Source organism: Pongo pygmaeus, chromosome 8 (genome assembly GCF_028885625.2).
Source record: "Pongo pygmaeus isolate AG05252 chromosome 8, NHGRI_mPonPyg2-v2.0_pri, whole genome shotgun sequence".
NCBI lineage: Eukaryota > Metazoa > Chordata > Mammalia > Primates > Hominidae > Pongo > Pongo pygmaeus.
Window position 1 is genome coordinate 13,169,949 of NC_072381.2, and position 13,486 is coordinate 13,183,434.

The 13,486-nt window shown below is 43.2% G+C and overlaps 1 protein-coding gene across 4 annotated transcripts in view; it reads right to left on the minus strand.

Annotated features, from left to right (window-relative positions):
* The window catches only part of CCDC3 (coiled-coil domain containing 3), a 177,318-nt gene that overhangs the window by 139,892 nt on the left and 23,940 nt on the right, over nucleotides 1-13,486 (minus strand). For all 4 annotated transcript variants that reach the window (XM_054436286.2, XM_054436287.2, XM_054436285.2 and 1 more), the window contains one exon: nucleotides 10,401-10,496. The gene's annotated coding sequence lies outside the window, so the exon portion shown is untranslated. The remainder of the gene's footprint in view (nucleotides 1-10,400; nucleotides 10,497-13,486) is intronic.

The window sequence follows — 13,486 nt, forward strand, 5'->3', positions numbered from 1 at the left end:
GGCTGCAGCAGGAGAATCGCTTGAACCCAGTAGGCAGATGTTGCAGTGAGCCGAGATCACGCCATTACACTCCAGCCTGGGCGACAAAGCGAGACTGTCTCAAAAAATAAATTAAAAAAAATTTAAAAAAAAAAAAAAGAAAAGAAAAACAGGACTGGAGGAAATCCCTACGAAGCCCAGTCCTGGCGTCATTTCAGGATACCCGGGTAGAGAACACTGATCTCTCTGCATTTCTGGATGGCAATCTGACAGCCAGAGGCTTTCCTAGGTGGAAGCTGCCTCTTCTTGGCTTTAGTGCATTTTTCTCCTGTTTTTCCTCTAGCGTGTCTTACGTTATTTTTTCTGCTAACTTCCTGAAAGCTAGACAAAAGAAATTCTCGCTTTTGGGCACGACTGCAGTGATGGTTCTTGTAGCTCAGCAGTTATACATTAGACATTAGAGACCAAAAATAAAAATAAAATAAAATGAAAAAAACGCTAGCTAGTAAAGAAGATAAGTCTCAACTTGGTTCTGGAATGAATGGCAACATTTTTCAAAAACGCTTTGCTAGAACGGGCCTCCTACTCTACGTGAACCTTTTTAAAAAGTTGTAATTTTTGTTTTTGTGGTTAAACCTGTGAGTTAGTTAAGGGCAAGCTCTGTATCATTTCTGTATATGTTCCATTGACCCAACCATGTTCTGCTTGTTTAATTCATGTTAAGGGAAGAACTATATCATCATCTCGAGGCACGTTTTAAAATATCAAGAACATCCAGGTTTTATGATCACCACTCACACGCAACCCAGGGCTCCTTGACTTAAGCTGTCCTGGAAGAGGCACTACTTGGGAAGACATTCAGAAAATGGACTTGAATAGACAAAGCAACAAACAAAACCCTTTCCTCTAGGAAGACAAGCAAAAAGGAGCTGAAGTGTCTAATACCATAAACAAGTGGCTGCCCGGCCAGGCGTGGTGGCTCACGCCAGTAATCCCAGCACTTTGGAAGGCCAAGGCGGGCGGATCACGAGGTCAGGAGATCAAGAGCATCCCAGCTAACACGGTGAAACCCCGTCTCTACTAAAATACAAAAAATTAGCGGGGGGTGGTGGTGTGTGCCTGTAGTCCCGGCTACTCAGGAGGCTGAGGCAGGGGAATCGCTTGAACCCAGGAGGTGGAGAACGCCATGAGCCGAGATTGCATCACTGCACTCCAGCCTAGTGACAGAGCAAGACTCTGTCTCAAAAAACAAACAAACAAACAAACAAAAAAAAGTGGCTGCCCACCAGGATGAAGTAATACAGAAAAGGAGAACATGGAAGAAATATTGTGTTGGGGGATAAGAGATGTTGTCCTGAGTCCTGCCCTATCTCTTTTATACTGTTGACCTCACTAAATTTAACAAGTTTTTCAAAGCCTTTAAAAAAATCTGTACTATGTATTTTTTAAAACTTCAAGTAAACCATACCAAACTTTGCAAATAGAAAACTCTTTCCCAAAGAGCTTAAATCAGACAAACTTCTAGAAAACCATGTTCTCTCTAAGCTAGACAGAAAAGTGAAGGCCTTATGTGTGCTTTTTTTTTTTTTTTTTTTGAGATGGAGTCTCGCTCTGTGGTCTAGGCTTGAGTGCAGTGGCACGATCTCTGCTCACTGCAACCTCTGCCTAATGGGTTCAGGCAATTCTCCTGCCTCAGCCTCCTGAGTAGCTGGGATTACAGGTGCTCGCCACCATGCCCAGCTAATTTTTGTATTTTTAGTAGAGATGGGTTTCACCATGTTGGCCAGGCTAGTCTCGAACTCCTGACCTCAGGTGATCCACCCACCTTGGCATCCCAAAGTGCTGGGATTACAGGTGTGAGCCACTGTGCCCGGCCCTTATGTACATTTATTTTTTGAGATGGGGTCACCCAGGCTGGAGTCAAGTAGTGCAATCACGGCTCATTGCAGCCTCAACTTCTCAGGCTCAAGCAATCCTCTCACACTCAGTATCCATCGTAGCTAGGACTACAGGCATGCACCATTATGCCCAGCTGATTTTCTTTTTTTATTTTTTGTAGAGATAGGGTCTCACTGTGTTGCCTCGGCTGGTCTTGAATTCCTTGTCTCAAGCCATTCTCCTGCCTCAGCCTCCCAGAGTGCCAGGATTATAGGCGTGAGTCACTGTGCCTGGCTGCCTCATGTACTTTGAGTACCTTTATCACATAACTAATTCCCATGTTTTTATATAAAATATTTGTCATCCTTGCTACATTTTTAAAAATAAAAATGTCTAAAATAGCATACAAGCCCTCAGCTTTAATAATTATCAACGTTTTATCATACATTTCATCTACACTCACTTTTTAAAAGTCAAAATATTTTAAAACAAATCCAAGTTTTCAAGTTTTTTTTAAACTAAATACTTCATTGGGCAATTAAAAAGAAGATAATACTTTATTACGTAACCATAATGCCATTAACACATCCAACAAAATTAATCATCTGACACTTGATCCTACAGAAAAATTCCCCAAATATCTAAAATAATCTTTTTACCATAGGTTTATTGGAAACACTGTAGAAGGTGATCATGTCTCTAAGTCTCTTTTATATTTTTCTCACTAGAATCACTAAAATAATTATCTCTCTCCTCCCTTTTTCTTTCCATGCCATTGGGTACTTGAGGAAACTCGGTGCATTGTCTTGAAGAGCTCACCCCCCTCTGAATTTGGCTGCAAAGTTATCTCTTAAGCTTTGAACCCCCTTGCCAGCCAAGATATCCAGAGGAGGCCAGGCGTAGTAGCTCATGTCTATAATCCCGGCACTTTGGGAGGCCAAGGTGGGAGGATCACTTGAGCTCTCCCACCAAGGAGCTTGAGACCAGCCTGGGCAACATAGTGAGATCCCATCTCTAAAACAAAGATTTCCAGAGGAGCATCCTTCGGTCTTGTAGGCACTTTGCAGTGTCTTAGTTGGTGAAACTGGCTGGCATATACCCTGAGTCTCTACACTCCCCTACTCCTCTGCTGGTTCCACAGTGGAGGAGGGAAACTAACAACTTAGACCCTAAGAGCCTTTTCCCCAGCCAGGTCTCTAACAGATTTCAAAAGAGAAAATGTGGTACCATGGAATACTCTGCAGCCATGAAAAGGAACGAGATCATTGCAGGGAATGGATGGAGCTGGAAGCTGTTATCCTCAGCAAACTAATGAGGAACAGAAAACCAAATACCACATATTCTCACTTATAAATAGAGCTGAATGATGAGACCACATGGACACATGGCAGGGAAAAACACACACTGGGGCCTGTCAGAGGGTGGAGGGTGGGAAGAGGGAGAGCATCAGGAAGAGCAGCTAATGGATTCCGGGCTTAATACCTAGATGACGGGATGATCTGCACAGCAAACCATGGTGACAAACATTTACCTATGTAACAAACCTGCACATCCTGCACATGTACCCTGGAACTTAAAAGTTGGAAAGCAAAAAAGAAGAAAAAGAAAAAAGTAAGCTGGAAGACCTGAGATCTGCTCCCAGGACTCAGCAAAGAGAAAGAGCAGCCTAGGGCTGTGTAACTCTTTTGGGAAAGAACAAAAGTTGATTGTTTAAGAAAACAAACCAGTATTTATGTTCTAAAAGAGGAAGCTCCTATCACAGACAAATATATAGGACTTGCTGAGGCTTAGCTTAGAGGCTTGGCATCACTGGTTGGAAAAGCACCCAGCAACAAGTAGCCTGGGGTGCTCCAAGCCCTGGCTTCTGTCTACCCAGCCCCACTGCTGTCTTGGTATTTACAGACAGAGAGCTCAGGGTCTGCAGATTAGAAGCAATAATAAGGATGGTGTTTGTGTAGCACCTTGTTCCAGGCAGCTTCAAGTGCTTGGCAGGGAGCATCTTGCTCCCTCTGATGTAGCTGTAGGAAGGGACAGATCTGTGGGCTGGGGAGAGGGCTGATTTCTCCCACACAGTCCTGCAGCACTTATACCTCCTTGTGGCTACATCTTGCACACCTGCTTAAGGTGGTTCCTTTAGCTCCCATTGGGTGACTTCTGAAAGTCCAGTTCCTTTCCCACAATCCAGAAGAACTTAAACAGAGGTACCTGGAGTAGATAATGTAACTCCAAGAGAAATTTTTTGACAAAATATCTGGGAGAGTTCAAATGCCACCACGCACATGCTTCAGTTCAAATAAGCAAGCACTGGCAGGGGTGTGGTCATCTATACATCCCTGATCTAGCTTTCTTTAGGAAAAGTACTTCGAGCTCACACCTGTAATCCCAGCACTTTGGGAGGCCGAGGCGGGAAGATCTCCTGAAGTCAGGGGTTTGAGACCAGCCTAGGCAATATAGTGAAACCCCATTTCTACTAAACCGGCATATCTCAAAAATTAGCTGGGTGTGGTGGAGCACGCCTGTAATCCCAGTTACTCAGGAGGCTGAGGCAGGAGAATCACTTGAACCTGGGAGGCAGAGGTTTCAGTGAACTGAGATCGTGTCACTGCACTCCAGCCTGGGCGATAGAACGAGACTCCGTCTCAAAAAAAAAAAAAGTACTTCCAGAATGGATTACAATTTAAATTATTATTTGGTTATTTACACTGGAATTGACAGTGCTTTGAGTTACAAATAAGCAATAAAGAACTAGGAGTAGTTACTTAGTATCTTTTGCATAGGAGTTTAAAGCATTTCACAGATACTGGTCACAAATAGTAAGTTAATTAGGATGTTTTACTGCTGCTTTGGAGATGGATAGTATGGGGACGGAGATTAAAGTTGGAAGAGTGCAGAGTAACATTCTCATTTCACTGTAATTTGCACTGTGACCTCAGGCAAGTAATTCTTTTTTCCTGGATCTGATTTCCTCCTTGTGCACAGCATCGTCAGATGAAAATGGTAGGACCATCCGTCTCCCCTAGTACTTGGAAATGCGGGAGAGGTGGGTTCTAGTTGTTACAATAACTGTGACAGATGTACTGGTGACATGCAGTGGGGCAGGATCTAGAACGCTGTGTGCCCTGCACGGAAAGGTTTCACAGAAAAAGATCTTCCTGCCTGAGCTGCCGATAGCACCTAGGTGACCGCTGATATTGGTAAACGGTCTCTGGCATCCTCCCAGCTTGATAGTCTATGAATATCTGTCTGATTTCACTGTAATTTGAATTATGACTTCAGGCAAGTGATTCTCTGGCACTAAAAGCCCAGTCACAAAAGCATTAAATTCAACATCCAGGTTGTCTGTCCCAGGCAAGATGGACATGAGAGGGACGTCTCAGAAGCTGGGGCGAACACAGTGAATTGGGAAGTTTTTCACGATACCCAGATTGTGCTTGGGAAAGACCCCACTGTGTCAACCCAGATTTGCAATTAAATTCCACGCAGAATTTAATATTTGTGACACCATCCCCTATGTTACCACATTTGCCAGCCCAAGATAGGCTGTGACAAAAGGAAGTGAGCCCTATCTATCAGTGGAGGTTGAACAACCAGCAACGTGAGTCATCCACAAAAGTAAACAGCTGGGGCTGGGTGTGGTGGCTTGTGCCTGTAATCCCAGCACTTTAGGAGGCCAACGCAGGTGGATTACCTGAGGTCAGCCTGACCAACATGGTAAAACCCCATCTCTACCAAAAACACAAAATTAGCTGGGCGTGGTGGTGCATGCCTGTAATCCCAGCTACTTAGGAAGCTGAGGCAGGAGAATCGCTTGAACCTGGGAGGCAGAGGTTGCAGTGAGCTGAAACCACGCCACTGCACTCTAGCCTGGGCAACAAGAGCAAAACTCTGACACACACACAAACACATACACACAAACACACACACACACACACAAAGTAAACAGCTGGAGCCAACCAATAAGGACAGGTAAGATAAATTCCAGGTTACTAAACTGGCCACCTGCAAACCCAAACTTTCAGGTAGCCTTTGAGGGTAACCTTGTATTATGTACAATGCTGGAGTCCTATCTAGTAAATTACTTCCTGTATGCACTAAGTGGATGAAAATTATTTATTGTGTATCTCACCTATAGATTTACTCCTTTAAGACCTTGAGAATCTTTCTTGTTTTTTAGAAATTTCATTTGACTTTTAATGTTCTCGAGGGCTCAGCCTCAAATGATTATACCTCATGCTGAGGAACCAAAAAAATTAAGTCCCGAACACTGAGTAATTATTTTTCCAATATGTATGTCTAGCAGCCTTTTTAGTAAGTGCACTAAGAAAAAAAATTTCTCATCTAAAGTTCTCAAAAATAACACCCAAAGCACAGATTCAACTTAGCCAGCCAGAAGTACCTATTCATCTGGGCCCTTTGAGGTAAGCTGAAACAGATTTAGTATTTCTCTTGGTTTCTAAAAGGCTTTGTCTTCAATTAAAAATAAAAACTAAAGCTAGATGAGTAGTATTTTGACATCTGACCAATTCTTATTTCTAGTATAACTATACAGACTAAAACACCACTCATGGCAAAACTTGCACATTTTTATGTGAATGTTTATTTATACTCGTCTTGGCTCCACACCGTGATATCTTGTTCCACACTAAGTACCTGTATGTGTTGATTTCCCCTTCGCTGTGTGTAAGTTCACTCCAAGTGTCTGGCAGATAATTTTTTTTTTTTCTTTTTTTTTTTTTTTTTTTTTTTTTTTTTTTTTTGAGCCAGAGTCTCACTCTGTCGCCCAGGTTGGAGTGCAATGGTGCAATCTTGGCTCACTGCAACCTCCACCTCCCGGTTCAAGTGATTCTCCTGCCTCAGTCTCCCGAGTATCTGGGACTAAAGGGGCATGCCACCATGCCCAGCTGGTGGCCAGGCTGGTCTCGAACTCCTGACCTCAAGTGATCCACCTGCCTCAACCTCCCAAAGTGCTGGGATTACAGGTGTGAGCCACCGTGCCCAGCTCTGGCAGAGAATCTTGATGGAGGCTCCCAGAAGAGACCAGGGACACCCACTCACCACCATCTCCCTAAGAGTGCTGAATGGGCTCCCCAGACTCAGGAGATCCCAGTTGCTTTGGCCTCTGTCTAAAAGAAGACTCCCCAGAAACAATGAGATGTCATGGATGAAACATAGAGTTTGAAGACCAATAGCCTGGATCCAAATATTAACCACGCCGTTTCCTGCTGTGTGATCCCGTGCAAATCACTGAAATCTTCCGAGCTCCAATTTCTTCACCTATCACAGCAGGTAGCAGTGAGGAGAGAAAGGAGAGGAAAACACTTTGAAAACTGCAAATCTGCAAATAATTGCTAATTGTTGAGATGGTTGGTGGGTGGACTAGGGCTTGGGAACTAGGACCAACATTTCACTTTCTACTTTCTGAGGCTTTCTGGGATTTGAGGCAAGAATGGGTCAGGGAATGAGGGGCAGGAGACCCCCACAGGACGGTTTCCATGGTGGTCCCATGGCCCAGTCGATGAGGTTGGTTATCAGGTATGAAAGCAATGTGGGACTAGCTCAAAGCCTGGTTGAAGCCAAATGTTGTCATCTCCGAATACCTATTTTTAAATTATTCTTCTGTGCTGTTGGATGCAGAGACCTTCAACTTCCTGCTTCGTTACCTTCTAAAATAATGGTCAAAAACTCCATGGCTTCTCAGCCGAGCGTGGTGGCTCACGCCTGTAATCCCAGCACTTTGGGAGGCAGAGCGGGCAGATCAGGAGGTCGGGAGATTGAGACCATCCTGACTAACATGGTGTAAACCCCGTCTCTACTAAAAATACAAAAAATTAGCCGGGTGTGGTGGCGGGTGCCTGTAGTCCCAGCTACTCGGGAGGCTGAGGCAGGAGAATGGCGTGAACCTGGGAGGTGGAGCTTGCATTGAGCCGAGATGGCGCCACTGCACTCCAGCCTGGGTGACAGAGGCAGACTCTGTCTCAAAAAAAAAAAAAAGAAAAAGAAAACTCCATGGCTTCTCATACCTATTTAAGTTAACATCTCAAATGTTCCTTCATAAGTTTACATAGACAGAAAGGATATAACTTCTGGTAATTGCAAATGTTGAACATTTAAAAGGAAAACTTTTAAAAAATAATTTCAACTTTTATTTTAGGCTTAGGGGGTACATGTCAGGTTTGTTATATAGGTATATTTGTGTGATGCTGAGGTTTGGTACACAAGTGATCCTGTCATCCAGGTAGTAAGCATAGTACTCAATAGTTTTTCAACCCTAATCCCTCTCCCTCTCCCTGACCCAAGAGCCCCTAGTGTCTATTATTACCTTCCTTATGTCCATGAGACAAAAAGATGAAACCAAAGACAAAGATAAGCTGGGCATGGTGGCTCACGCCTGTAATCCCAGCTACCTTGGGAGGCTGAGGTAGGTGGGTCATTTGAGGTCAGGAGTTTGAGACAAGCCTGGCCAACATAGTGAAAACCTGCTTCTACTAAAAAAACAAAACTTAGCCAGGTGTGGTGATGTGTGCCTGTAGTCGCAGCTACGTGGGAGGCTGAGGCAGGAGAATCGCCTGGACCCAGGAGGTGGAGGTTGCAGTGAGCTGAGATCACACCACTGCATTCCAGCCAGGGTGGACAGAGTGAAACTTTGTCTCAAAACATAAAATAAAAATAAAAAAGACACAACAATAAAGACATAAAGATGAAGATCTCCACCCACGTTGCTGCAAAGGACATGATTTCATTCTTTTTCCTGGCCGTGTAGTATTCCCTGGTGCATATGTACCACATTTTCTTTATCCAGTACAGCATTGATGGGTACTTAGGTTGATTCCATGTCTTTGCTATTGTGAATATTGCTTGTGATGAACATATGATTGCAGGTATCTTTTTGGTGGAATGATTTATTTTCCTTTGGATATACACCCAGTAATGGGATTGTTGGGTTGAATAGTAGTTCTATTTTAAGTTATTTGAGAACTCTCCCAACTGCTTTCCACCACAGCTGAACTAATTTACATCCTCATCAACAGTAAATAAGCATTCCCTTTTCTCTGAAGCCTTGCTAGCATCTGTTGTTTTTTGACTTTTTAATAATAGCCATTCTGACTGGTGTGAGATGGTATCTCATTGTAGTTTTGATTTGCATTTCTCTGATGATTAGTGATGTTGACCATTTTTTCATATGTTTGTTGGCCATTTGTACAGCTTCTTTTGAGAAGTGTCTGCCCATGTCTTTTGCCTGATTTTAATAAGGTTATTGTTTCTTGCTTGTTGAATTGTTTAAGTTCCTTATAGATTCTGGATATTAGGCCTTTGTCAGATGCATAGTTTGTGAATATCCTCCCATTCCGTAGGTTGTCTATTTATTATGTTAATAGTTTATTTGGCTTTGCAGAAGCCCTTTAATTGGATCCCACTTGTCAATTTTTGGTCTTGTTGCAATTGCTTTTGAGGACTTTGTCATAAATTCTTTCCTAAGACCAATGTCCAGAATGGTGTTTCATAGGTTTCTTTCTAGGATTTTTCATTTAAGGTCTTACATTTAAATCCTTAATCCATCTTGAGTTAATTTTTCTACATGAAGGGTAAGGATCCAGTTTCATTCTTCTGCATGTGGACAGCCAGCTATCCTGGCACCATTTATTGAATAGGGAGTCCTTTCCCCATTGCTTATTTTTGTTGACTTTGTTGAAGATCAGACAGCTGCAGCTGTGTGGCCTTATTTCTGGGTTCTCTATTCGGTTCCATTGGTCTATGTGTTTGTTTTTGTACCAGTATTATGCAGCTTTATATTATAGTTTGAAGTCTAATAATGTGATGTCTCTTTTTTGGTTCCATATAAATTTTAGAATAGTTTTTTTTTCTAATTTTGTGAAAAAAATGACATTGGCAGTTTAATAGAAATAGTGTTGACTCTGTAGATTGCTTTGGGCAGTATGGCCATTTAACATATCGATTCTTCCAATTCATGAGCATTGGAAGTTTTTCCATTTGTTTGTGTCATCTATGATTTAAAAGGAAAGCTCTTACGTGACTTCTAAAAATGTTTCCTGTGGAATCTAAATGCCATAGCAATTTCATATCAAACATAATTCAGTTTAAACATACACGAACAAGCTCATCTTTAACAGGCAAAAAATTACTCCATTTACTGCTTAAACTTGTATTTCCATTCTACTTTCCCTACATTATATTATGTTAATGTGATATATTCAATGCCTGAAATTCTTTTATTGACCACTCATAATTATCTATGACAAAAGCATGCATATAAATTGAAATTAATTTTTAAAATTTTCTGTGACCGTATGGCTCCAGGTATCAAAGAAATCTCTCTGGACTGAATTACCATTATAGGTACTGTTAATATGCAATTTATCAAAATAACAAATATATTTTTAAGAAATTATTGGCTGGGCGCGGTGGCTCATGCCTGTAATTGCAGCACTTTGTGAGGTCAAGGCAGGCGGATCACAAGGGCACCATCCTGGCTAACAAAGTGAAACCCCGTCTCTACTTAAAATACAAAAAATAAGGCCACGCACCTGTAGTCCCAGCTACTCAAGAGGCTGAGGCAGGGGTTGCAGTCAGCCAAGATCGCACCACCGCACTCCAGCCTGGGCAACAGAGCAAGACTCCGCCTCAAAACAAACAAACAAACAAAATATATATACATAACATAAAAATTAGAATTTTATTGGGAAAACTATTCTTCATTCCACTTCTTACTAAAATAGGCAGGGCCCTCATCAACATTTTTCTCATTTTACAATTATTGTTGCTACTGCTATTGTAAGCACTATAAAACTTTTTTCATGTAAAGAAGTACATAAGCGGCCAGGAGCAGCGGCTCACGCCTGTAATCCCAGCACTTTGGGAAGCCGAGATGGGGGGATCATGAGGTCAAGAGTTCAAGACCACCCAGGCCAAGTTGGTGAAACCCCATCTCTACTAAAAATACAAAAATTAGCCGGGTGCGGTGGCATGCACCTGCAATCCCAGCTACTCAGGAAGGCTGAGGCAGGAGAATCACTTGAACCCCAGGAGGCGGAGGTTGCAGTAAGCTGAGATCGTGCCACTGGACTCCAGCCTGGGTGACAGAGTGAGACTCCATCTCCAAAACAAAACAAAACAAAAAAAGAAGTACATAAGCTGGGCATGGTTGCTCACTCCTGTAATCCCAGCACCTTGGGAGGCCAAGGCAGGAGGATTGCTTGACCCCAGGAGTTACAGACCAGCTTGGGCAACATAGTGAGACCTCATCTCTACAACAAATAAAAACAGCAGCTGGGCATGATGACTCACACCTGTAGTCCCAGTTGCTAGGGAGGCTGAGTTGGGAGGATCCCTTGAGCCCAGGAGTATGAGGCTGCAGTGAGCCGTGATCGCGTCACTGCATTCCAGCCTGGGCAATAAAGCAAGACCCTGTCTCAAAAAGCGAAAAAAAAAAAAAAGGCCAGGTGCAGTGGCTCATGCCTGTAATCCCAGCACTTTGGGAGGCCGAGGTGGATCACCTGATGTCAGGAGTTCAAGACCAGCCTGGCCAACGTGGTGAAACCCTATCGCTACTAAAAATACAAAAAAATTAGCCAGGTGTGGTGGGGCATGCCTGTAATCCCAGCTACTCAGAGGTTGAGGCAGGAGAATCGCTTGAACCTGGGAGGGGAGGTTGCAGTGAGCTGAGACCAGCCCATTGCACTCCCTCCTGGGCAACAAGAGCGAAACTCCGTCATAAGAAGAAGAAGAAGAAGAAAGAAGAAGAAGGAGGAGGAGGAGGAGGAGAAGAAGAAGGAGAAGAAGAAGAAGACAAGAATGGAAGCAATTTTATCATGGCAATATCAATTATTACTCAAGCTCCTTCAGATACAGTGATCTATCATCAAAAATATTTAATGATCTAATTCTCTGACAACTCAATTAGGTCTTCTCTCAAATTTCATGAAAGCAAAGAATTAGAAAACATCTGATCTGCAAAAAGATTTATTACTTAGTCAATAGAATTATTCACTTTCTTAAAAAAAAAAAAAAAAAAGAAGCCAATCCAGCAATTTGTCTGGCAACCCAGATATCTGTTCACCCTGGGGCAATGCACCCTAGTAAGATGAGAGAGGGTGAGGGATGTCTTGCATTTATGAAGCAGCTGTTACGAAAGAGGAGACAGAACGGAGAGGCTCCATTCAGCGGCAATGGCTCATCGCCATTCAGTTCTCACCAGAACAACTATAGGAAAGAATGCATGGAAATTGTGGACCTAGAATTTAAAAAGAACAAAAACCGTGTGCCTGTGTAGCCTTAAAAAGTCCTCTTGTGACCCTGAAGATGAGGGTACCCAAATTTGAAGCCCATGGGTTTGGAAAGTCCCCATTAAACTAGTAGGTGAGTCTCCATGGAGCTGGGGACTGGCAGCTGGAGCTTCCTTGACATCTCCGGGTGGCTCTCTCCAGCCTGGGCTTTGTGGATCACAGTGCCCTTTGAAATGTTAGAGATCCCCAGGAAAAAGGGATTCTCAGGACAAAAAGTTTGGGGAAAGCTTTCTATTCTTTCTGCCTCTTACGGATTCACAATAAAATCTGCATAGCGAAGACTAAAGAAACCTGCTTAATTTTGTGTAATGCAAAATTTCCCAAACTAACCTGGCTCTCCCCTCCCGCCTCCTTCTTTCACACTGAATGCCTGGGTACATATAAAGAGGCTTCAGTAATCTGCTCCAGAGCCCAGTGTTGTCCTGGCAACTGCAAGCTGGATCTCCACCCATGCCCTCCCTATGAGACCTGGGCGATTCCTGTTAGCCATGGGCCTCTCTAAAGCTCTCCAGAGGGACTAAGGCCTGAGATCGGTTTGTTTTCTTGTGTGAACCAAAAAGCATCTGAGACACGTCTCAATCAACTTAGAAGTTTATTTTGCCAAGGTTAGGGACGCGCCCGGAAGACATAAACATGGAGTCCCAGAAACAGTCTGTGGTCTGTGCCTTTCTCCAAAGACGATTTTGAGGGCTTAAAGGGGAAAAGCAGGCTGGAGGGAAAAGAGGAAGGATATGGTCACATGACTGAATCCACACGTTGCAAGAGAAAAGGAGCAAGTAGGGGAATAGTCAATTATGTACTCACCTCGCGCACACTGTAAGGTGAATTTAGAGTAACTATCTGCGGGGATGTTTTATATTTTATCCATAGCTATCTTAGGAACAAAAGAAAACGTAGCTTCTTGCATGACTCCGCTTTCAGCTTAATTTTTTTTTCTTTTGGCAGAGTGAATTGAGGTCCCAATTTTTTTTTTTTAGACGGAGTCTTGCTCTGTTGCCAGACTGGAGTGCAGTGGCACAACCTCAGCTCACTGCAGCCTCTGCCTCCCAGGTTCAAGCAATTCTCCTGCCTCAGCCTCCCTAGCAGCAGGGACTACAGGTGTGTACCACCACGCCTGGCTAATTTTTTTGTATTTTTAGTAGAGACGGGGTTTCACCATGTTGGCCAGGATAGTCTTGATCTCCTGACCTCGTGATCTGCCCATCTCGGCCTCCCAAAGTGCTGGGATTACAGGTGTGAGCCACTGCACCTGGCCAGGTTCCCAAGTTTTTATTTTCCTTTTACACTTGCACTTTATGGATTCTGTTACCTATTCAGAAAATGCTACT